Source organism: Gopherus flavomarginatus, chromosome 9 (genome assembly GCF_025201925.1).
Source record: "Gopherus flavomarginatus isolate rGopFla2 chromosome 9, rGopFla2.mat.asm, whole genome shotgun sequence".
Lineage (NCBI taxonomy): Eukaryota > Metazoa > Chordata > Testudines > Testudinidae > Gopherus > Gopherus flavomarginatus.
Genome location: NC_066625.1, coordinates 82,325,147 through 82,348,359, shown reverse-complemented (window position 1 = coordinate 82,348,359; position 23,213 = coordinate 82,325,147). Strand labels below are relative to the sequence as shown.

The 23,213-nt window shown below is 39.8% G+C and overlaps 1 long non-coding RNA gene across 3 annotated transcripts in view; it reads left to right on the top strand.

The window, feature by feature from the left end:
• The window catches only part of LOC127057923 (uncharacterized), a 36,836-nt gene extending 13,933 nt beyond the window's left edge, over positions 1–22,903 (top strand). The window contains exons 3-6 of one of the 3 annotated variants that reach the window (XR_007776232.1): positions 7,088–7,170; positions 10,769–12,208; positions 12,676–12,807; positions 14,577–22,903. This is a non-coding gene — a long non-coding RNA (uncharacterized LOC127057923). Of the gene's footprint in view, positions 1–7,087; positions 7,171–10,768; positions 12,808–14,576 lie in introns of all 3 variants that reach the window. The other 2 variants (XR_007776231.1, XR_007776233.1) reach the window with 2 other exon arrangements.
• Positions 22,904–23,213: the final 310 nt, after the last annotated feature.

The following is a 23,213-nucleotide window of genomic DNA, read 5'->3' as shown; positions in this document are numbered from 1 at the left end:
AATATTAATAAAGTTCAGTGCAGTGAGAAGCTAGCTAGAGTGCAGCATTGGAGAATTATGAACTACTGAGCATAATCCATAAACTCCATTTGGTTACTATAATACGCCAATCTGTATTTATTACCAACCCACTCTGATGCTTATACAACTAAATTTGCTAGATTTATACACTCTAATGGTTCCACAATGGGAAAAACCTGTGTTCTTTATCTTTCTTTTCCTGTCCCAAATAACCCCTTCCATATACACTCTAGGCTTTTCTAGACCTTGTCTGGGTTTAATCAAAGGCTGTGGGACAAAATGTGCATTATTAAGAAATATAAATATTTTCAGAAGCAATCAAAGGGTTGAAAGATTGATTCGGCATGTAGATTGGATTTAATTCGAAGCAGCTTTGTTCTAATGAGGACTACTGGGATACAAAGACAGCAGCCGGTTATGGCCACCAGTTGGGAACTTTGATTCATTACAATAACCTGTCAAGAATTTCAGCTAATCGCTAGGTACTAAGAAACACAGTGCTGGGGTAGCTGGAGGTCTATTGTTTTCAACCTCTCCCTCCAGAGAACAGATTTACATTTCATATTATCTGTTTTACAGCAGTGACAATTATGTCTAATTTCTTGCTGCATATGGGGCCAAATCCTGCAGTCTCTTACTCAGGCAAAACTCCTGTTGATTTCAATCTGAGTTTTGCCGAAGTATGGAAAGACTTGGCCGTCGATGAGAACTGAGTCAGTCATAAATCAGCACAACTACGTTTAATTAAATTGATCTGCCCCCTTTAACACTGTCTGAGGATCAGGCCTGGTTAGTTTAACAGTGACTTTCATAGCAACCTTTTGGGCCAAATTCTGCTACCCTTACTTACGCAAGCAAATGGGACTATTCAAGGAGGAAGTTGCTACTCAATGTGAGTAAGAGTGGAGAGAGCTAGTTCTTTGTTGGCCTGGAAACTTGTGTGTTATTATTTTTGTCCCAACAGACATTAAACGCCATGCCTATAGAACAGAGGAAACTTAGAAACCCAGTAAAAATTGATAAGAACCATCATTAACAAATGTATTGCTTTCCCTTTAGACTTTAAAATATGTTAGGAAAACTCCTTTGGTGCACAGGGGTAATATGGCACAGGTACTATTCTCTTGGGGAATGCAGGACTCTGACGGCTTTACTAAATGTAGTGCATACAGTTAGAATCACAATACATACAGGATCAAACACTGACTAGTTCTTTCCCCCACCATCACTTTGTCCATGCAGGCTGAGAAAGCTTGATTTCTCTGAACTGTTTCACCCATCCACAGCTGGAATTCCAAAGTGAAATGAAAATGGCTTTAAAATCAACACTACATGGGAGCCTGAGAGAACAAGTTATCCTTTGTTGTAGGGTATAGTATTATTTGCTGTAGGTTTTTGATATACATTCTAAATTAGGCCTGCAAAGGCATGCTTCATCTTTAATTCATCACTCTCAGCTGAAAGAGATTAGCAATGTCTAGCACGCACCCTTCGCATGGTGCTGACCTCATCAAGTATGGCCTGAAATTAATTAGCCTCATTCATTCCAAATGGAAAAGGATAATGGACCGGCATTTTAGAGATGACCATCACAAATTGTTTGCAGCATATTTAAAAGCCCCCTCTCTTTTAAAACTATGTAGATTAAAATTCTTTCCAGCACTTGCAATTCAGAGTTATCAACCCACCAGGAGCAGAAACAGCTCAGTCTTATTTGTGGAACTGGAAGTCACATGGTGTGTGTGTCCGTGTTGTGTGGCTGTAAAAGAAAGAAGTTTGTCAGTGCCAGAACATCTGGAATTAATTTGATATTTCCAGGTGCTCTGGCATAGCTGGGCATCAAGCACATGATGTTTAAACATTCTTTTGCTGGATCATTTAAATCAATATGAAATCAGTATTCCTTTGCCATTCATACATGCAAAGTGCTAACACAAATTCCAGGTTGGCTTTAGAGTACTACATCATTCATTATCTAATTAGAAATCAGAGCAGACCCGAAACAGCATTCCTTTGAAGCATCCTGGGCAGCAGCTTGGGATACTTTGATTGTGTGACCTACATCATGTTGCACCCTCCAATAGTCTATGGGCTAGATTTTAAAGGTAGTTAGGTACCTAAAGATGGAGATAGGTACCCAAGTGTTTTTGAAAACCCCACTAGGTGCTTACCCTCATATTTAGGTGCCTAAATACCTTTAAACATCTGGCCCTGTGTCCCTTGCCAGACACTCCAATAGTATTTTAAACTATTGCTGCTGACTCTGTTTAATCACAGAAATACATGGTTTCCCCTCTAAGACTTGTTCCCATACCATCCACGGGGGATGGATCAAGACAGGCCAAGGTTCTGAATATTAAATTTGCTCTCTTACCTAGCCAAATATTTTATTAGGAGACTCAGGGCTCTGAGACTGGTTGTGTAAAACTGTTTTTTAGGGATAAGAGCTCGGTGTCCGTGATTTTAATAAGGCCTGGTCTAAATTTTATAATTCTTGCCACTCCCAGTAGCAGTAAGGAAAGAATAAATCCCTAAATGAAGAATTGGAAATAGCTAAATACTGATCTGATACATCAGATTGAACTATAAGTCCATTAATTTCAGTGTTCTGGCTCCAACAGTGTCCTGGGCATGACACACCAGAGGAAGGAGAATATTTTCATAATGCACAAGGCCAGTGCTGGACATGGGGGGAAAACACTTTGTGACATCTGCTATGGTCACCTAATGCCCCAAAACAAGAGATTTAATTACTGATCCTTTAGCACATATAATACAAATATTTGTCCTGTAATGTTCCCACTGATGTCCCAGTGACTCCAAGATTGGGACCGTTATTGTTGGTCATAAATGAGCTCGTATATCGGCCAGCTGTACCCAGAATGAAACCACTCAGATCCTTGAGCTTCCAAGTTAAGGTTAGCCCAGTAAAATAAAAATAGATGTCAGAAACAGAAGAAGAAGAAATCAGACCGTAGGTATAAAGCTAGGGGAAACACAGGCTAGATTAAATTGTTATGTTAGCCTGTGTAGTGATTTAGTGTCAGGTTTTTTGTAGATTTTATCTCAGCTCAGAATTGTTTCCTCCTAAATTAAACAAAACGTTGAAGACACGAGAAGTGAATTGACCCAAAGGTGCACCAGTCTGGATTCCCCAGTCATCTCATCCCTAATCCACCGACTGCAACAATTTATCATTTTGAATATTAAAAGTTCCTCATATCTTTCATCTTTCCAAAGTTCATGTCACATCCTCTGAGCTGGACACTTAGCATTTATTTTCCTTTTTGGTTTCTCTGTTAAGATCAAGAGACTTCTGATTGTGCAATGAGGTCAGCTTGAGTGGACCCAGGCACTCAAATGGAGTCCCAGAGACGGGAGAGATTTGATGATGAATTTTAGCAGACAGAATCCCTGCCCTCTGCAGGCACCTTCTCTCTTGCTGTCCTCTCTCCCAACTCTCCAGGGACCAAAAAGAAAATGATGTTTTGTTTAGTTTTTATCATTTGCGGACATTTCATTGGCATCCAGTTATGTAATATAGCCCATGGGGGACAAGAGATCCAGCATAAAAATGATCTGGATACATGCTTTTAGGAATAAGTAAATTTCCAAATAAACCCATTTTTTCAATCCAGCCTTTACTATATTAGTACTGTAGATTAATATATGCTACATTCAGAGATTCAGATGTTTGATTTGTCATAATTAAGTATTCTTATTTCTTGCATAACAGTTAAACAAAAAGGCCTACTTGTGACACAAAACTATTTTCAAATAGGAGCGACCTACTAGTTTTTGATTCCAATCATTTAAGATACAAGTTAGCCAGTGATTTTAGAAAACTAACTCATGATGGTTATTACAATGGATGGCCCAAGTTATCTCTGGTGTAATGCTACAGATGGCAATGGAAGTGCAATACAGATAAACTTCACTTGTTCTTTTTAATATAGACATCTTGTAATAATCAGATTACTTTTAAATAATACTATAGGATTACCCAGCTGGATTCAAAAAAAAAAAAGTTTTGCATATTCACAGATCATTTGATTCACAAATACAGGAAAACTCAACAACTGTTTTACGTGGATAGCAACATTAGACTATAATTTAGAACAGTAGGAAAGGAAGGAACCTCCCTCATCCCCACCACACACAAATTCTGCAGTTAGGCAGAATGTAATTACCAACACTGGAATTTGGCCACAACACTATGAGTACACCAAGCAAATTTTTGCCCATTAAAGCAACAATTTACTCACTTTCAATAACAGCATTCATGAGGCATTGCAACAGATGGCTTGCATCAGTGGGTAACCTTATGTATGCCTGCTGGCTGCCCTATTCTAGGCTCAATGTTGTGAGTTCAAGATGGAGGATCATCCTAAACTCTGAATGCTCTTTTGTGGGTTTAAGTCAGATCTTTAGCCTAGGCAAGGATTTAGGGGAAAAGTTTTTTTTTATACTGTATCAGGATTAAAGAGTTATTTGTACTCTTGTTACAAGTCCCTAAAACAAAGCTTAACAGGGGCATTTTAAAAAGTACAAAGAGCAGTTAGGCATCCAAATCCGGATGAAAGTCTGTGAGAGTTTGGTGCCTAATGACCATGAGTTTGGAAATCTCCCTTTAGGGTGATGTAGTGCTATGCCAGGCCTTTTTGGGCTTTGACTCAGGGCCTGTTTGTACTTGGCACTAGAATCAGTGACGTGCTGTGGGTTCTCTTTCGTCACTTGTGCCATTACTGAGCCACTCATATCTAGCAAGCATGCACACTGACACAGAAAATACGTTGATTAAGAGTAGCTGTTGTGTGAAGCAGTCCTTTACCACACTTAATTTTCTTTTATTTTCTTAACTATTACTCCTTGGGAGTAATTACCAACATTTCTGTCAGTGACAGTGCTGGAAGACCACAGCCAGTACTTAGGGTGACCAGATGTCCCGATTTTATAGGGACAGTCCTGATTTTTGGGTCTTTTTCTTATATAGGCTCTTATTACCTTCCACCCCCTGTCCTGATTTTTCACATCTGCTGTCTGGTCACCCTACCAGTACTTCTGGCTCCTCTGGTTCTTTCCTATCCTGAAACTAGACAAACTAATTCGAATGCTTCTAAGTTAATATGGGCTGAATTTTGCCCATGAAGTCAAAGGGACAGATCCCTGGCCTAGCCTAAGTTCTCCTTTGCACTGCTCCAGCACAAGCCCAGAGACAAGCTGTGCCAATAGGCAGTTAGGGGTTCCCTTGATGTAGGAGAATCCCTCTGCTTTATGAAGCTGGTTTAGCAGTCTTTACATCACCTGTTTCCCTACCATAGAATGGGAGTGTTCAGGTTTGGGCTGGTGATGAGAAGGGATTGTGACAGGGACTGGAGGGTGTGGGGCCAGGACATACAAGGCCAAAGGAACTATCATTCCAGCTACTGCTATAACTTGTGCCAGGTGATGATTCACCTCCTAGCTGACACAAAAGACTAGGGGTGGCAGAAATGGGCCTCAAACTACCTTTTTCTCCTCCGCTCATCTGCCTTTAGTGTGAACCCAGTGAGACTGAGGCAGAAGTTGGTCTATTGACTGGATATAAGTTTGGTCTTGTAAGGTACAGTATGAACCAAATAGTTCCTGCAAAAATTAGCGTGCTGTGCAGGCTACATCTAACAAATAGGTTTAATATTAGAGAGGAGCAAGACATTTCAGATAAAATAAGGCTCCACCTGAACCTCCACCTGTTTCTCAAACTAAACTCAATCTGTTCCTTTTCTATCCATTTTCTGGATGAAGAAAGCAATGTAGTGGTGTTGCACCATAATGAATCCAGCTTCAAAACTGAAAAGTGCAACGGGCACGTGCTCAATACACTGAAAAATAAACAAATACCAGTAAATGGAAAGTGAGTGGCCCATATTTTACACTGAATGTTAATGGATGTGCATGTGCATGGAAGACTACTGTGGTCAGAGACTTCTGGAATAAAACTGAAATAAGTCATTGGATAAAATAAAATGTTCTCAGTGACAATCTTAGGGGAACATGCTCCTACCTAAAAATAACACTGGAATTACACACAGAAACCCTCCCTGGGATCTGGCAAGCACTTCTAAGTGGGTTGTGCAGTCTGCTCGGTTCTTACAGTAACTGTGCATGTTAAGTAAACACACAGCAGTCACAGAATGTCAGCACAAACAATGGACTGATTAACAGCATAAAAGTATGTGGAGTAATTTAAACTTTATATATTCCACTTTATATAGATTAACGGGCTTCTCCTCCGCCACAGGCTGAGTTGTACATGGGCATGGTTTGAAAGACAGGCTGGGAGAATGAGAATTGAAACACAGGGCTACCTGTGACTAGCTCCCTAGAGGATGCTGGTATTGCTGTGTGATAGCTATAGATGCATTAACATTTGTTGTGTTTTCTGACAATGTGATGTCACCTCATTCAACGAGTGTTGGCAAGGCCAGAACCTCAGCTGGTGTAAATTGATGTAGCTCCAATGGAGCTGTGTTTGTTTGCACCAGTTAAGGATCTGGTTCTGCTTTTGCTTCTTTTACTCTGTCAGAACACTGCACTGCAATTGGTGGAATAAGAATGGCAGGATTGGGCCATAAATGAGAGGCTGAGTTAGAAAGCAAATGAATTCCTGCCAAAAAGTTCAGCAATGTTTCAGAAGTATGTAAAGTGTCTGCTCTGAAAAGTGTCAAGTTGCATTTGTGACCAATTATCCAAGATGAAGAGGGGCAGAATTATGTTTACACATACTAATCTGCAGACAAAGTTTGAAAATTACAAGGCATGAACTTGTATCATTTTTCCCCCCAGTCCTGGCACTTATGCATGTGCACATTTCCTTATGATTAACAGGAAAACATTGTTACAAACGTGCACACATACATGCACATGCAGAGAAAAGAAGAGTAAAGGAAACTGCCATGTAGCAGCAAAATAATTAAATATTCCATGATACCAAAAAGATCATGGATCATTGTATGAGTAAAATAGCTTTATCTGCTGGGCTGAAAAATTATGCCTAATGCGTCTGGATTTGTTATTTTTTCCCCAGCTGTGAAGCCCTGGGAAATAATGCACATAAAAGAATTTCGGAAATGAAAGCTGTCTCTGCCATCTTTTGTTTAATTAACACAGGTATACCAATTTAACCCCATTTATCATGATATTACAGACGAAACAGTAACTAACAGATGAGAATGTTACCATTAGGGCTGCAAAGCATGGCTCAAAACTAATCATGGTGACTATTGCATTGTGGGCAAGATCAGGCTTGTTGACTTTTTGGCCATTCACAGGTTTGAATGAGTTTGTGATTCAAATTTAGGTATGGTTTATTTTTCAATCGATAAAGGTTTATTTGGCCTTATCCCATCCCTCCAAACTTAACCCTAAGAATGGCAAGAGCTTTAAAAACTATCCGTCTTTCTTTCTAACAGGTTCCTGATGTTAAGGGCCTGACCTTAAAAAGAGTGGTGCACAGGTCAGGCTACAAGGGAGGATATGGGAGTAAGCTACCCCTGACCTGCAACCCTACCAAAAGCAGCTATTTTAATAGCCCATGCAGTGTTTTCCTGATCAGCACCTGAAGAGATGCCTTTCAGCTAATTCCCAACATATTAACTCTATGGGCACTGAATGATATACTGTATCAGTATGTATATTTAATTTCCAGCATGGCTGGAAATACTTGATACCGTAAGAGCTAAAGTTGCCTTTTAAAGCACCCAAATAAAAGTTCACAGACGCTGCATCTCTTCAGCTCCCACTGACTTCACTGACATTTATGGGTGCTCTGCACATATGAAAACCAAGCCACTTACATCTAGGTGTCTAAATATAGATTTAGGAGCCTAATATCAGCCAGCCAGGTTGAAAACTTCTGATTTTAAATTCCCTATTAAGGGAAAAGGAGCAGCATGGTTTGCAGGTGTGCAAGCTTCTTTGTCCATGTGCCTCAAATCTTGACCTAATGAGACTCATCACTGTGGATGTCTTCATGGCTCACTCATGTCCTTAATCTCTCTCCTAAGAAAGTCAAAAATGAGTGATCGTTAGTACCAACTGTATATTTTTTATGGTGAAGTTGGCACTTGTCTATCAGTAAACAGACAGAGATGGCCTAACTCATTTCACACTGGTCACCAAACAGCCTCTGGATAGTAATGGCTTTTGGACCCTTACCAGCTGTGCTGGATTTGAACTCCTGAGCTACAGATGAAAGGCAATATATTGTGTTACAAAGCCCTTGGGCCATCCAGTCCCCTGAACAGACACTTCATTAAGATAAATAAGCAAACACTTCCCGCCAGTGGTAAGCAAGGAGTTAAAAAAAAAGAGGAAACATCTGCAATTGTGAATGCTTATTTGTAGCAGCTGCCTTAAAGCAGCACTGAAGCTGGCTGCAGCAATGTTGCAGTGGCTGCTTTAGAATGCTTAAAAGCCAGCATGATTTTCCGAGAATTCAAAAACACCAGCAACATCCATTACATTACCTTCGGCGTTCCCTTCTTGGCACCATTCTGTTCCCACACATCTCCTCGAGGAGGCATATCTGTAAAGCATGCAAACGTTAAGAGTGCAGCTAACTAGTGAATTATAAGTAGCTAGGTGTTCTAACAGCGTCAAAGGGACCTTGCACCGTGTGCCATCCCCATTTTACAGGATGAGATGAGCAAAGTGCTGTTGCATTACAACACATGGCCTCATGCCTGAAAAACAGTTACAATCAGTGCTCCAGTTCCCAAACAAGCTCAACGTTTTATAGGGCGGAAAGGCAAGATTATGTAAGATGTTCTCAAAATTTCATTATTCTTCTACTTATGTCTGATGAAACTGTGCTTGGGGCATAATTTTAGTGATGGGTGCAAGGAGAAGATGGATCTAAGTCATTTTTACCTTCCCTCGGAGCATCTCAAGGTCAGTTTACACTGTTCAGTAATTTAAAGCAGCCTCAGAGATACTCTAAAACAGTGTTTCCCAAACTTGGGACTCTGCTTGCGTAGGGAAAGCCCATCGGGCTGGGTCAGTTTGTTTACCTGCCGCGTCCGCAGGTTTGGACGATTGCTGCTCCTACTGGCCGCGGTTCACTGCTCCAGGCCAATGGGAGCTGTGGGAAGCGGTGTGGGCCAAGGGACGTACTGGCCACCGCTTCCCACAGCTCCCATTGGTCTGGAGCAGTGAACTGGGGCCAGTGGGAGCCACAATCAGACAGGCCTGGGGACACGGCAGGTAAAGAAACCAACCCGGCCTGCCAGGGGCTTTCTCAACACAAGCGGTGTCCCAAGTTTTGGAAACACAGCTCTAAAGTACACCAGAAACAACATCTTTCTAGGGCAGGGGACTGGACTCGATGACCTCTCAAGGTCCATTCCAGCCCTAGAATCTATGAATCTGTGAATAGGGGTCACTGTGCTAGGCAGGATTACTGAAGCACAATGTGCTCCCTCAGTCCCTATCATGTACAGGACACCAACATACATGGCACCTGTAGGACAAGGAGTAATTGGCTTCATCTGTAGCATGAGAGATTTAGGTTAGATATTAGGAAAAATGTTTATAAAGATAGTTTAGTACTGAAAAGGGTTAGCAAGGGAGATTATGTAATACCCATCACTGGAGGTATTTAAGAACAGGCTAGACAAACACCTGTCACGGATGATCTAGGTATACTTGGTCCTGCTGTAGCAAGAGGGATAACCTCTCTAGGTCACTTCCAGCCCTATATTTCAATGATTCTATGACAGACATTGTGAACGCAGGGCTCTGCCAGCTATATGATGCCCAAGGATTCCCCCTGTGCAAAGAGAATCCCCAGCTGTCCATTCCCTGAGCAGCACAAGGCACTTTTGGGGGATGAGGGAGACTGACAATTTCTTTAAGACACTGCTTTGTTCTTGTTGTCAAACCTTTAGGAAAGAAAAACACCACAAATTGCCAGTGTGCAGTTCTCTTATTTGTATGTTATGTGTTTAATGCAATACAGTCTGGAAAGTACCAGCTGTTGGGGAGGAGGAGCAATCTTGCATCCCACCTTCCACTGAAAGGGAGAGAAGTAGAGATACAATAGAAATGCGTACATTTTTGATGTGTGTGTCCATGTTGTATACACCCGTGCCTATGCCTGAGTCACTTAACAACAAAAGACTTGCAGTCAAAAATACACCTTGAAATGCTGATATCATCCTTGTCTAGATGTTCACAATCAGGCATTGTTACAAGGGCTCAAGGGATAACTCAACAAAAATCCAGATAAGATATCCATACAAACGGAAGATGCTGGGTGGACAATAAACAGCATTCAAAGTTCCTTTAGTTTACCGAGGAAGAAGGTGGGGGATAAGACAACAGCAGCATAAATGCTTTGTGATATATTAGAGAGGCAATGAGAAACCCAGGTAAGGTTTGTATCGTTATATTGAAGAGAATCCACCTCTGTTGCTTGAACGTACTGAGAATTGGAAAAGGATGGGCCTAACCAGGAGACAGCCGATAACTTTCCTACAATCTCACAAGCCAGCACCAATCCAAATGAATTGGAATTGGTCTAGCTTGTCCAAACCAGTATTCTCAGACTCAGTCAGAAAGACTCCCCATCACTTTTTCTCTTTGCTATTTCTGACTGAGAGACATGAGACTCTCTTTGACGTTTGCATTTGGTCTTTGCATGATACTTTTATAACACTGTGATAGAAACAGCTTTTGAATCATAAATACTCTTGCTTTCCATTTGCAGGCACTAAAGTACAAGTTCTTGTTGCCCAATCCCCACCTTCAGCCAAGGGACAGGTATGAGTAATCCATTGAAAGAAGAAAATTAAAGACTAGAAGGTAAGCAAGGACTGAAGTAAAATAGGCATATTCACGTGACAGGAACTGATTCATTTTTATACCAAAAGAAGGTTTCCGATGGGAGTTCTCACCGGCTTGGAATTATCGCAATGGCCGAGGCTTGATTCACTGCAAAGACAAGTACATAATTTATTCACTGTTTAGTATTATTATTATTTCACTCTGGGATCAAGTAGGAAAAAAAAGTTGGGTTCTCAAGGAGAAAGCCCCAGATTTAGATACAATTAGAGCAAGAGTAAAATTTCAGGGCAAGTGGATTCAGGTTCAAGTTGGATTTTCCCCAGTGCAAAAGTTTATCTTTAATCCCCAGCCCAGTTACAAAGCTTTACTTGACCATTTCTTGTTCTATTCAGTAAAACGTATATTGTTACCATAGCAACAGCTGCATCATTTATACATCAAATTATTTTATCAGTTCGGCCCCTTGAGATATAGCATTTCACTTGTAAGGGATCCTATAATACACATTAGTTATGCTACCTCTTCCTTCTGATGGGTTGAGTAATTTTTTATGCTATTCATATTTTACAGTGCATTGAAACATTTCCTTGCATTTTATTTGAATATCTTAGGATGTTGCAAGGCAATAATACAAAGATGCAAAAATAGCTCTTGGCATGTAATATGGACACGACTTACATGCATTGCAATCTTTTCTTCGGCAGCTGTCATTCCAGTCTAGATTGTGAGACCCTCCCTCACCGCAGTCTCAGACCTTTGCTGGCCCATCAAAATCAAGAAGCAAAAAATGGCATAACTAATGTGTACTATAGAAATCAATGGAACTGCTTGGGAGCACAGTTCTACTCAATGTGAGTTAAGGTTGCACAATTTAGGCCTCTAGTAAATGTTACTACTATTGCTACTTTGAACAAACTTTATTAAGTAGTTTTGACTTATTTAAATGCATTCTTTGAAATGGCAATACTACTACTAATATAATTCATTCTTTCTTTGACTATGTGATTTGTCCTATCCTGGGTATCATGAAGGGTTACTCTTGCCCCAGCTAGCATTCATTCAGATACTCAGCTAAATCTTCCAATGGAGATCCTCAGATTTCACTTTATGTGTCTGCAGGTAATACACGGAGGGCTTCCCAGATAATGACAAGGTTGTATGTAGGTAGAGATAGCAACAAAGCTAGATTTATGCATCAAGACTCAAAGCCTTTCTAACTTCTGGATGGTTTGATGCATTCACTGAAGTCTGGCCAACATGACCTGAGGGTATTTGCATTGTTGAGAAGCTTCCAAACATTCTGCTTCCCTTTCTTTCTCTCTGTTCTCAACAAGTCCTGGAACTATCTTTGAAGACATTTAAGGTAAGAAAGGGAGCATTAATTTTTGTTGTGGGCAAGTAGTTAATTTATTTAGTTATATCTAGGATCTAGTAGCACTGGAGCACAAAACACAGTAATGTTGCAAAGAGATTTCTATAGGAACTCTGCCTCTTCCTTAGGAAGCTTTGCCCCTGTCTCTTTCTCTTTTTCTTTCATTTTTGCTGTTCTCATTCCTTGTCTTTGGTTATTGCTACAAAGCTTTTGTAAAACCTGAGTATGGCGAATGGTTTGTTTGGATTCAGTCCTATCCCTTCCAGTACTTTTGTTCCACAGCTGAGGACACAGAAACCAAGAACGCCTTAGCTCTGGCTCCTGTGAGCTTTGTCTAGCCGCCTGCAGGTGAATCATCCCAGAGAAACACAGCTGTTGCTAGAGGACACTCTCTGATGTAGCTGGGCCTCAGCCCATTTATGTCATATGATATTGTTTCTCTGTCTTTTCCTGCTCAGAAGGAAAGCTGCTGCATTCTGGAGAAGTGAGTTTAGTAACTTTCATCTTCAACTCTGGATACTGAGAACTGCTAAGGCCCAGCCTAGAAATGATGGACACACAGATCATTGTGGCCAGATCCTCATCTAAGAGTAAGTAGCGTAGTTTCCTGTCAAACTATCGGAGGAGGAAATAATTTCTTGCCACTGTTGCTGCCTTGATATCCAGGATCAGTGGTGAGTCCAACAAGACCCCAAGGCTTTGTGACTGATATTGAAGTTGAATGAAAAACAAATGCAGGGTTTAGTTAGTAAATTCCTTCACACACAAAGGGTTTGTACTGCCTAAAACCACACAGAACTCACCTGTCTCTAGATTTCATCACAAACCTCAAACTCAGTGTAGATTCACTGAAATATTCACTGATGTCCATAAATCTTTGAAATGAACCTAAGCCGAACCATCACCCATGATAGATTCTTATATTTTTGACATTAAGATCAGGTAAAATACACAGCAGATTTTAGAATGAGTTAGACTCTGAGATAGAGTCCCTTCTAAATATGAAACTTGGAGTAAAATGGGGAAGAGTGTGATCCTCATGCATTGAAACCAAAGATAATGTATTCCAGAAATTTGAAGGCCAGAAGACCCCATTATGATCATATAGTCTGAACTCTTGCATATCTTGGAACACAGAAATACACCCAGTAATTTCTGCATCAAGCACATAACTTCTGGTGGAGCTGTTAGCTCACCTCTTTTAAATAGATATTTACTCTTGAGTCATAGATCCCTGTGAACATCAAGTTTCACATTTTTCCAGGTTCAAGTAAGTGTGTTTGGGGGCTAATCTTAGAGATTTAAATGTCAATGTGGGAAATCTGTCCTTGCATGTGGCAGATGTAAGTATGCAACTGAGGAGAAAGCCAACAGTAGATTGAGACAGAGAAAGTTTTATGGTATCCTCAGCAAAATGTCTCGCATTTGTATCCAGGACTTTTACGGGGATTCTTTTTATTGTTGTTCTTTTGTAGCCACTATTTGGTTTATCCATAGGCTCAGTTAACTGGCGCAGATTGCAGTGGGAAAGACTTTAGGGGCAGATCCTTCACTGGGGATGATTAGGCTGGTGGGCACCTGTGACTACTGAGACCACTGTTGTGGCTAATTTGTGCACACACACCTGTCCCATTGAAGTGAATGTTACTTATGTTCTTAAGTCATTCAGGTGTTTATGGAAATTATAATCTTAGAAACCTAAATGTGGATTTAGGAGAGACTAACTTTAGGCTCCTATTTTTGACAATTTTGGGTTGCATGTTTTCTGGAGCAAGGACTGTCTTATTTTTTGGTACAGTGCCTACGCCAGTAGGCACTGATCCCTGAATAAGGTCCTTAGGCACTAGTGCAATAGAAATAATAAATAATAATGGAGCTAATTGGCAAAGCTTTGTTAACTTCAGATGCCAATTCACACTAGTTGAGATTCTGGCCCTGTATTTTTATTCGTCATCTGGCATGATGGTCTCACTAAAACTTGTAGACGTGAAGTACAGGAATGAAATGTGACTTGGGAGATAGTGTTGCCTTGTGGACAGAGCACTGGAGTGGGATTCAGCAGATCTGAGGTCTATTCCTGGCTTTGCCACTTGTGTGTTGGCTAACCTTAGACCAGTCACTTTAAATCTCTCTATGCCTCAGTTTCCACATCTGTAAAGTGGGGATAAATGATACTCACCTCTTTGGTAAAGGGTTTTGAGATCGACTGATGAAAAGTGTTATAAAAGAGGTCGATTATATTATTGCAGTCCTTAGAGCATGAAGAGGATGGGCTTCTGATGAAGATGATGCATTTAAACAATGGGGTTATACATGCGTGTGTGTACACAGACATGGATCTCTATGCTTTTGTTTCCAGAGACTGGAGTCCAGGTTTGCTGTTGTGGAGACCAGAGAAGAAGTAACCAAAAGAAAGGAAAAGAAACACCGGAGAATAAAAGTACATTTGAAATGGAAGAAATCTACATTTCAATGAAAATACTTTTAAGCCATTTCAGATGACTGAGTGAAATAATTACAAAGTTTGGAAATAGAGAACAGTAGCTTTGATATCTTTTTCTTCTGTGAAGCAATTAAAATAAGCAATTTTTCAAATACTAAGCAGAAAATTGCTAATGGCTGAACCCAAAAGCTTTCATTTCGTTCTTGGGGTCTTTTTTCTTCTAAAAAAAGATCAAAAAATATTAAGGTGGTTTTCTAGATAGATTAATGCATAAAGCAGTTGTTAGTTGGATGTCATAAAAACTACAGCAGCACAGAATAGCCGAGATTAAGAGTCAGTTTTAAATCATGCAACAGTCCAGTTAATATCAATGTATAATTAAGAAAAGCATAAGAAGTCTCTAATGGTGATTTGATGGAAAAAAACTCTAATAGGGTTTCTTTTGGAATTTTCCATTTCAATCACTCTTGTAGAAATTTAATGGATTTCCTACCCTGTCTTTGGCATTCGTGGGAATTATCCAAAAGTTAAAATCAAGCCCTAAAATGGAACACAGGTAGACAAATTAGCCCATCTGGAGAGCAGTCTTTATAGAATGACAATGTGAGCTCACACTGAAAATTTAGTACAAATGTCTCAAATCTGGTGTGAAAACCCTATTTGCCATATAATCTTAAGCAGTGTAATACTAAGCCATTTCTTTACCTTTCTAATCCTGCTGAAATTCCGAACAATTCAGAAATACTAAACTATGGGCTATTAAACATAACTAATTAGTCTATTTACATGGCAAGGTTTTCTCCAGTCATGCATATTAGTAGTACATTGAGGTGGGTTCTTCCATTGCTGACAGAGAGATTTAGAGTACACGGTTCCCCATTAATGTCATGGAGTTTCATGAATCTTCCACTCGTCACAGGATAACTAGATCCCTTGGCTCACCCATGTCCTAGATCCCTTGAATGAAACTAAAGGGGTGGCACCTGCCGTACCATAGAAATCATCACGGAAGTGTGGCCAACTACCCCTATAGAACAGATGCTGCTTTCATGGCTGTGTCTTGAATGTCTAGGGTGCACTGAAGTTGTAAAATTAACAACAGTGTGTAGCTATCTTAGCATGTATGCAACCGCTTAGCAAAGAGGGGAGAAGGACTGGCACTGGATTAAAGCACAATATATTTGTTGCCATCACTTTGTTGTTGGCCCAATGAAAGCTGAGGGAATTATCTCCAGAATCCAGGAAGACTGCAAACTGAAAATAACCTAGTACCTCAGAAGCAGGCATAGCAGAGAGTGATTTTATACTTCATTAGAACATATTAGACTACAATACACTGACCAGAGTAAAACAAGGTCCATTTTTCCATCTGTCTATATATTCCTTTCCAATACTAAATCTGTCTGGAGACATTTCAAAATTATATTATTAAACACTGCCCCTTTCCTTAGCAAAAAAAAAAGCTGAAAAGAATGGAGATAAACCAGGAGTAACATACAACAGTGAAAATTCTGCAGTCTGATTCACCATTACTACTTGAGTCATCATGGTCCAAATTCACCCGTGGTGTAATCCCATTGATAAATCAGGGATGAATATGGGCCTATTATTTTAAAGTGTGGTGGAGAGGCCATTGTGATAAACTGAGGTTCTTTTAATTAATACTCCTCTGGCAGAAATAGAAGGGAGCTATTGGCAGGGCATCCTCAACAATGAATCACATTTCCCCCCACTTTAGGCAACCAGTGGGCCCAACCTATGCTGAAAAATCTGATCTTTTCTTCTAAGCTGCATGCGAACAGGTAGGTGTGTTGGGTAAAGATCCTTTTAAATGGTTGCTCAAGACAGAAAATTGGTGATTCTCAGCCCAGCTTTCAATGTATTCATGCAATTCTTTGAAACAAAGTCAGTTAACTGAGTCTTTTCTAGCAACTGTTCATAACAGAGGTAAGCTATACTGATAAAACGTGAAAAAAGGGCTTCCAAACTTGTCTGACACACATGGCAGATAGACCCCAAATGGGTGAGGAAACTTTCTCCACTCCTACATAAAAGCCATTCATCTTTAGAGCTCACTATAATTGTTTTCCAGACCTCTCACATGGAACTCAAATGAGAAGATTGAAATAAACCAATGTATCAGTTACTTGAGTCTAACATATACGTAGAAAAGACAGCATTTCCTTACTAAAGTCCATTGCAATTGAAATTGCTCGAAGATGAGTAGGTGGACCAGGGGATAGATAATGGGATACAGATCTTCTTATTTCTAGGTCTCTAATCAAGTGCAGCTAGACAGTGATGCAAAAAGTAATTATCTATCTGATGAAAGAGAGAGGTAGCGCTGTGGGATATATGGGTATATGCCTTTGGATGCGAAATCTGAGAGTTGAATGGAAATATCTGTCAGACCTGCAAGGCCTAGTTTGGGTATAAGAGGGAAGAAAAAACATTTTAACATTAGGTAAATTTAGTGCTATGAAAGATCCTAGGGACAATGGGAGTGAAGTCCTCTATCTTATGATAAACTATTCAGATCTGTCCTATCTGACTGCCTCCTGCTGTCATCCTCCCATTATCACTTCCCTTTGTTCCCTCCCCATCTCTTCCCTTTATCTATATTGTCCTGGCCTCTTCTATTCCCATGCCTCCAATTCCTTTTAGCATCATATACCCTCCCACACTCAAGTATATACAATATTTTTTGCAATACACATCTCTATTTTCATCTTTGTATATACGTATATGCAGTAGACTGCAAAAGGCAGTGAAGAATCAGACCCAACATATATCTATGCATCTGTCTCTTGACATACATACATACATATATACATATGTTGTGGAACCTATATATATATTCATCTTGAAGGTTCCACAACGTATGTATATATGTAGTGAACCTTCAAGATGAATGTAACAACGACTAAATATCTGTGCTCACCATATGCCCAGCTCATCATTTGTTTTTGCCTCTCATTGCACCATTTGTCTGTATTTCAGACTCCTCAGGGCAAGGACCATCTCTTATAATGTGTTGATATAGCACTTAGCACAATGGGGTCCTGGTCCATGAAATGTGGCTCCGATCGTGACTGGGGGCTTTGAGTGCCCTCATAATAGAAATAAATAATATGACTGGTAAAGGGGATCTCTCAGTTTTCTTTGGTGGGAGAACCTTTAGACTGGTGTTTGTGTAATTGGAAAGTTGAATAAAAATATCAATACACTGTACTTTTTTAAAAAGCACATGTTAAAATTTTGGGAGGCACCTGCTAAATTGAAAACCAAAATAAATAAAAACTGAATACCTACAGAATAAGATCAGCAATATAATCTTCCAGCTTCACACCACAAATGCACCCCTATATTGTCCTGGAGTAACCAATTTAAGGGATGAAGGTAAAATTCCATTTCCATATCCAGGGAGAACTTATCCCCATCATCCAAATTGTCACCCTTGCTGGTTCTCTTGGCGGAGATGTTAGGTTCACCTACATTGCTTTACTTTTTAGAAAAAGGATAGAATAGCCCTACCAGTTCCAGCTTCCACCTGGGAATACTCCTATGCAACTTCTACTCCATAGTCCCAGGCAGGCTGGAGTGATTGCCACCACATGATCACTGTACAGCTGGCAGGAAGAGATGAAACTGCTCATTTCCATCTGTGACATTTCTCAGCCAGGAAGAAAGCTACAAGGCATCAAACTGTAGGCTGAGAGGCATCAGTGCGGCCACCTGTTAGAGATACTGATAAAGAAAAAAACTTGGTAAAATGCAGAGCTGTGAAGAACTGCTAGGAATAAAACAAACTGATAAAGAGGAAGTGATGGTGCCTTCTTACCACCAACCACCATTTACAGCTCCCATCAGAGGTCAGAACCCAGGAGGACAGAAACAAATACAAGCCTTTATGTGAAACAGATTACAAGAGACACATTGGAGGTGTGGATAGCACAGATCAGCTGCTACAGGCATAGGACACAATATCTTGTACTATTAAAAATGGTTGGGGAAAATGGAAGTCCATATGGCCCAATTAGCGATGCACAATGCTTTTGCTATAAACCAGAAAATAGCACCTGAAAGGCTGTTGTCATTTCTGGACTTGCAAACATATGTCATTTGCAGCCTTATATTTGTAAATGCAGGCCTCCCTGACTTTGAGGGGGAAAGTCACAGAACACTGAGTCTGCTACAAGGAAATCACATTTCCCTCCACATAATGTAGTAAATAGCAAGAGTCTGCCAAACTTAGATTCAAAGAGAAGAGGGAAAAATTCTTAGTTGATATAAGCCATCATAACTCTATTGACTGGGGGCAGGGGCGAAAGAACAATTTCCAGCAGCTGAGGATTTGCCCCTGGAACTTAGACTAGTGTTCTGGGGAGTTTCATGAGATTGACTCAAACATTTGTCAGTATAGGTCAAATTTGAATAGGTGCCCAGTTTTTCCCCTAGCAACATATTTGCCAGAGGAAATGAGACTCCAGGAGGTAAGTTCCTCTTTTAATGTGCACATGTAACTTACAGGAATGGGAAATGTATCAAGTGGAGAATCTATTCCTTGGGTACTTATTTCTTCCAGATTAAAGCAGAATTGTGGCTAATAAATTGTTGAGGTGTGAAGTGGATTTGCACCTCTCACAAGATGTAGCTGGTCCAAATGCCAGGGTATCACTTTTCCTTTTAATGTTCCATAAAATTTTCACAGGCCTGGTGTTAGCTATAGGTATGAAATGCAAATTTGTTTCACAGTTTTCTTGCTGCCTGAATGGAAGTGAAGTAAGCATATAAAGGGCCTGATTTTCAGCCCTGATGTCATTGCATGTGTGTGTGTGTGTCCATCTGCTCACCTATGTTGTCCACACAGAACCGCATATATGTGTGCAAGTCTCCAATGTGTTTATACTTGAAGCTAGATGACTGGGCATCCAGCCACATGTCTATAAAATTGTGGAATTTGTGTTCATGCACAGATGTGCACCAATGCCATGCCAGGTCTCAGACTAGAGCACTCAGAATTCTGACACTTGCAGAGGAAACTGATGGTTCAAGCAATATTCAGGTCATTCTATGGTGCTGATGAGTCTCACAAATCATGATACACTTGAGAGACAGCATGATTAGTACCTAGGGCACAAGACTGGGACTTGGGATACGTGGATGCTATTCCCAGCTCTGCCACTGCCCTGTTGTATGCCCAGGGTAAGTCACTTCATATCTCTGTGCCTCTGATTCTCCTCCTACCCTTTGCATGTCTTAGCTATTGAGGGTGAGATTTTCAAAAGTACCTGAGCGAGTTAAGAGTCAGTGCAGCCTGTGCTCCTAATTCATTCAAGCACTTTTCCCCCACTCTTTGTGTGTTACATCTATTTAGATGGCAAGTTCCTTAGTACAAGGACGTGTTTGACTTTGTACAATGCCCAACACAATGACCATTCTGAGATGGGACCTCTAGGTGCTAGTGTAATACAAATAATACATATATTGTTTTTTAAAAAAAGTAGTTTATATTCGGGTAGAATTTTATGACATATGAACATCAACCATAATGACAGCTAATGAATTTAATTCTTCCTGCCTATATGCAGTACTTTATTATTCCATAACATGGACTGTTTTGCCAGTGTTTATTTTGGTGGTGTGTGTACACTACAATTTTAAAAAGGGTTAAGATGTCTCATATTATAACATAATAATGGAGCTACACATTCAAATTCCTTACATTTTAAAAAACATACAGTAGGAAGAGCTACCCTGAAAAGGTCACTGATTGATCTAATTTGTTAACCTGACTCTGGAAGTTGCCAATACTTGTGCCTCATTACTGGTAACACCTAGATTAATAGAAGCAACAAAGAGTCCTGTGGCACCTTATAGACTAACAGATGTACTGGAGCATAAGCTTTCGTGGGTGAATACCCACTTCATCAGTTTAAGGTCTGAAGAGACTATCAGCTCATCTAATGTGACATGTATAACACAGACCAGAGAATTGCATCATGACTGGAGCATATCCTTCCAGCAAAATATCCAATTTTGATTTGAAGACTTCATAAGATGGAGAATCCACCACTTTCCTTGGTAGTTTGTTCCCTCACTGGTAAAAATTTGTGCCTTATTTCTAATATGCATTTGTCTGGATATAATTCTAGCCATTGGTTCTTATTATGATTGTCTCCACTAGATTAAACACCCCTTAATACCCAGTATTTTCTCCCTGAGAAGGCATGTATATCTTTCACACTACATAATGTAGTAGGACGAATTATGCAATTCTACTGCACCGAGGAACACATTTAGTGCTAACCCAATACCGGAACAATGTATGCTCCAAATGATGGGATTTGATATCCATGTAATTTTTCAATCTATACAGTGATATAGTACTGATATAAATACGTAACCTTTCCTTGAACACCTCTAAGCTACTATTCTCTTCAATAGTCTCCCACCGGAGTGAATCCTATAGGTTGTTCGCATCTGATATGGCTTTTTAAACTATTCTTGTCTATCCCTTTTATATATATGCTCTTATAATTTCTCAGGTTTCCAGCTGTTCTGAACTTGTAGGATATTTTGAAGCAATGTATCCAATCAGCGTTCACCACTACCATGCTACATTGCTCTATTAACTCTCTTCTTTGTTCAGGACTAAATCATTTTAGGCTTCTTAATTTCTATACACATAGAATATCAACCCCCCAGCCAAAAAGCCACAAAGCTCTTTCCTATATTGTATATGTTATTTTGGATAAAATGATCAAAACCAAAAGAGTATTTGAAGTGCACATTCCCATCAAAATGTTTGGGCCAAGTCAGTGGAACTATGCTGATTTACTTCTTCTGACGATCAGGTCCCAAAATGCCATCAATTTTTTTGGTATTGTTCAAATATCCCAAAGCAACTTCCTTTCCACCCTTTTTAACTGAGACTTTCTGTTGCTTTTCTTGAGGCCAAAGAGGAATGTCCATCCAGTATGTTTACCGTTAACACTAATAGTGATTTTAATTAAATTTATTTGAAGATAAATATTCTGATATATCCTAAAGTTTTCAGCTTGAGATGATGCAGTTTTGTTTGAATGTAATTCAGATCTAGTATCATATGTGGTGAGTTCATTCCAGACAAATGGTTAAAAAAATCCAGTGTGTCAGAACTTCAGGCATTGTACACTGGGGAAAGTCACTGGCAGAATGCATACTTTGGAGCATTTTTCCATTATCACATGGGATTCTTAGCCCTGAGATTGTTCTGCTTGAAACACGCATCTCCTTGGAGAATCTGATAAAGATACTGCGTAATAGAGAGATCAGATTTCCAGTACTCTTAGGAATGACTTTCACAAGGGTAGGAAGAAACATATTTCCCATTTTGGGAAATAGAAGAAGTCACTCTCAACAGAAAGAAAAGTTTAAGATTGCAAAAGAAACATCAGGGCTGGAATGTTATGGGAGTTATATACCTCTGTAGCAATCAATGTGGTTTGTACAGGATATCAGAGTAAGTGGCTATTGAATTAAGAGGCGTCCTTCCTCTGTAATTTACACTACAAATTCAGTGTAAAAAATTCCGATGTTTCATCAGACTAATTCCATTACCTTACTGAGTGACAGAAATTGCATTTGTTCTCTTTAGGCTCTAAAATACAATCATAATAAACCAACAGAAAAAAAAGGGGGGGACGGGAAGAGTGATCCTGATTTTTTTCAGGGATGAGAGAACCCAAAATATTTGGGTTAGGAAATAAGCTGAATATTTAAGAAAGCCAAACTTTTTGAAGTTTGTGTTCTGGTTAGACTTCTGTTTGCAGTTCTGCGTTGTATAATTAAAAGAAACATACAGAGAACTCACATGAATTTTAGCTTCTGCCAAAAGATGCATTGTTCAGGGTTGTTCTACTAATTTTTGCTTTAACTCATAAAATACTAATATTTTCCAGTCTGACAGACAAACTAATGCTTAGGAAAGGTGAGTGTTTGTGGGTGTACATACATGCGTTATGTCTGCCACATCTAGCCCCAGTGAGACAATATGAGTAGTTGCTCAGATCTGGTCATTCTTTGAAGCCATGCGTTAAAATCATCACACTTATATAGTACTCAGGTTACTAAAGCATTGAGAAAGAATAGATTTTTCTATGCAATTGTTATTTAATATCTGTCTGAAGTATTTGAATCTCATTGAAAATGAAATGTATCCCAAATAAACTGTTTTCACTTGTATCTAAATGTTCTTCATATCCATTTAAGTCACTGTCCTTTGTCCATACCAAGAGTGGTTTTTCATGATGAAATACAAGTTTAAGGTTGATCATCCACTGAAGAAAATGAAACACACATCTCAGTCTCTCTCTTTTTCCTGGTTGTGATGCTTTGGGGTTCAACCCAGATCAGCATGGGGCTCTGTCACTCTGGGTACCTTACGTCCTATACTGCAGGGCTCAAGGGCCTGACACCAACAGCCAGGATACAAGCATGCAGCTCATTTCTTGGCTTTCACCACCTGGCTACTTTTTTTCAGGGTGACCCCAACACCTTCCCCATCCCAAA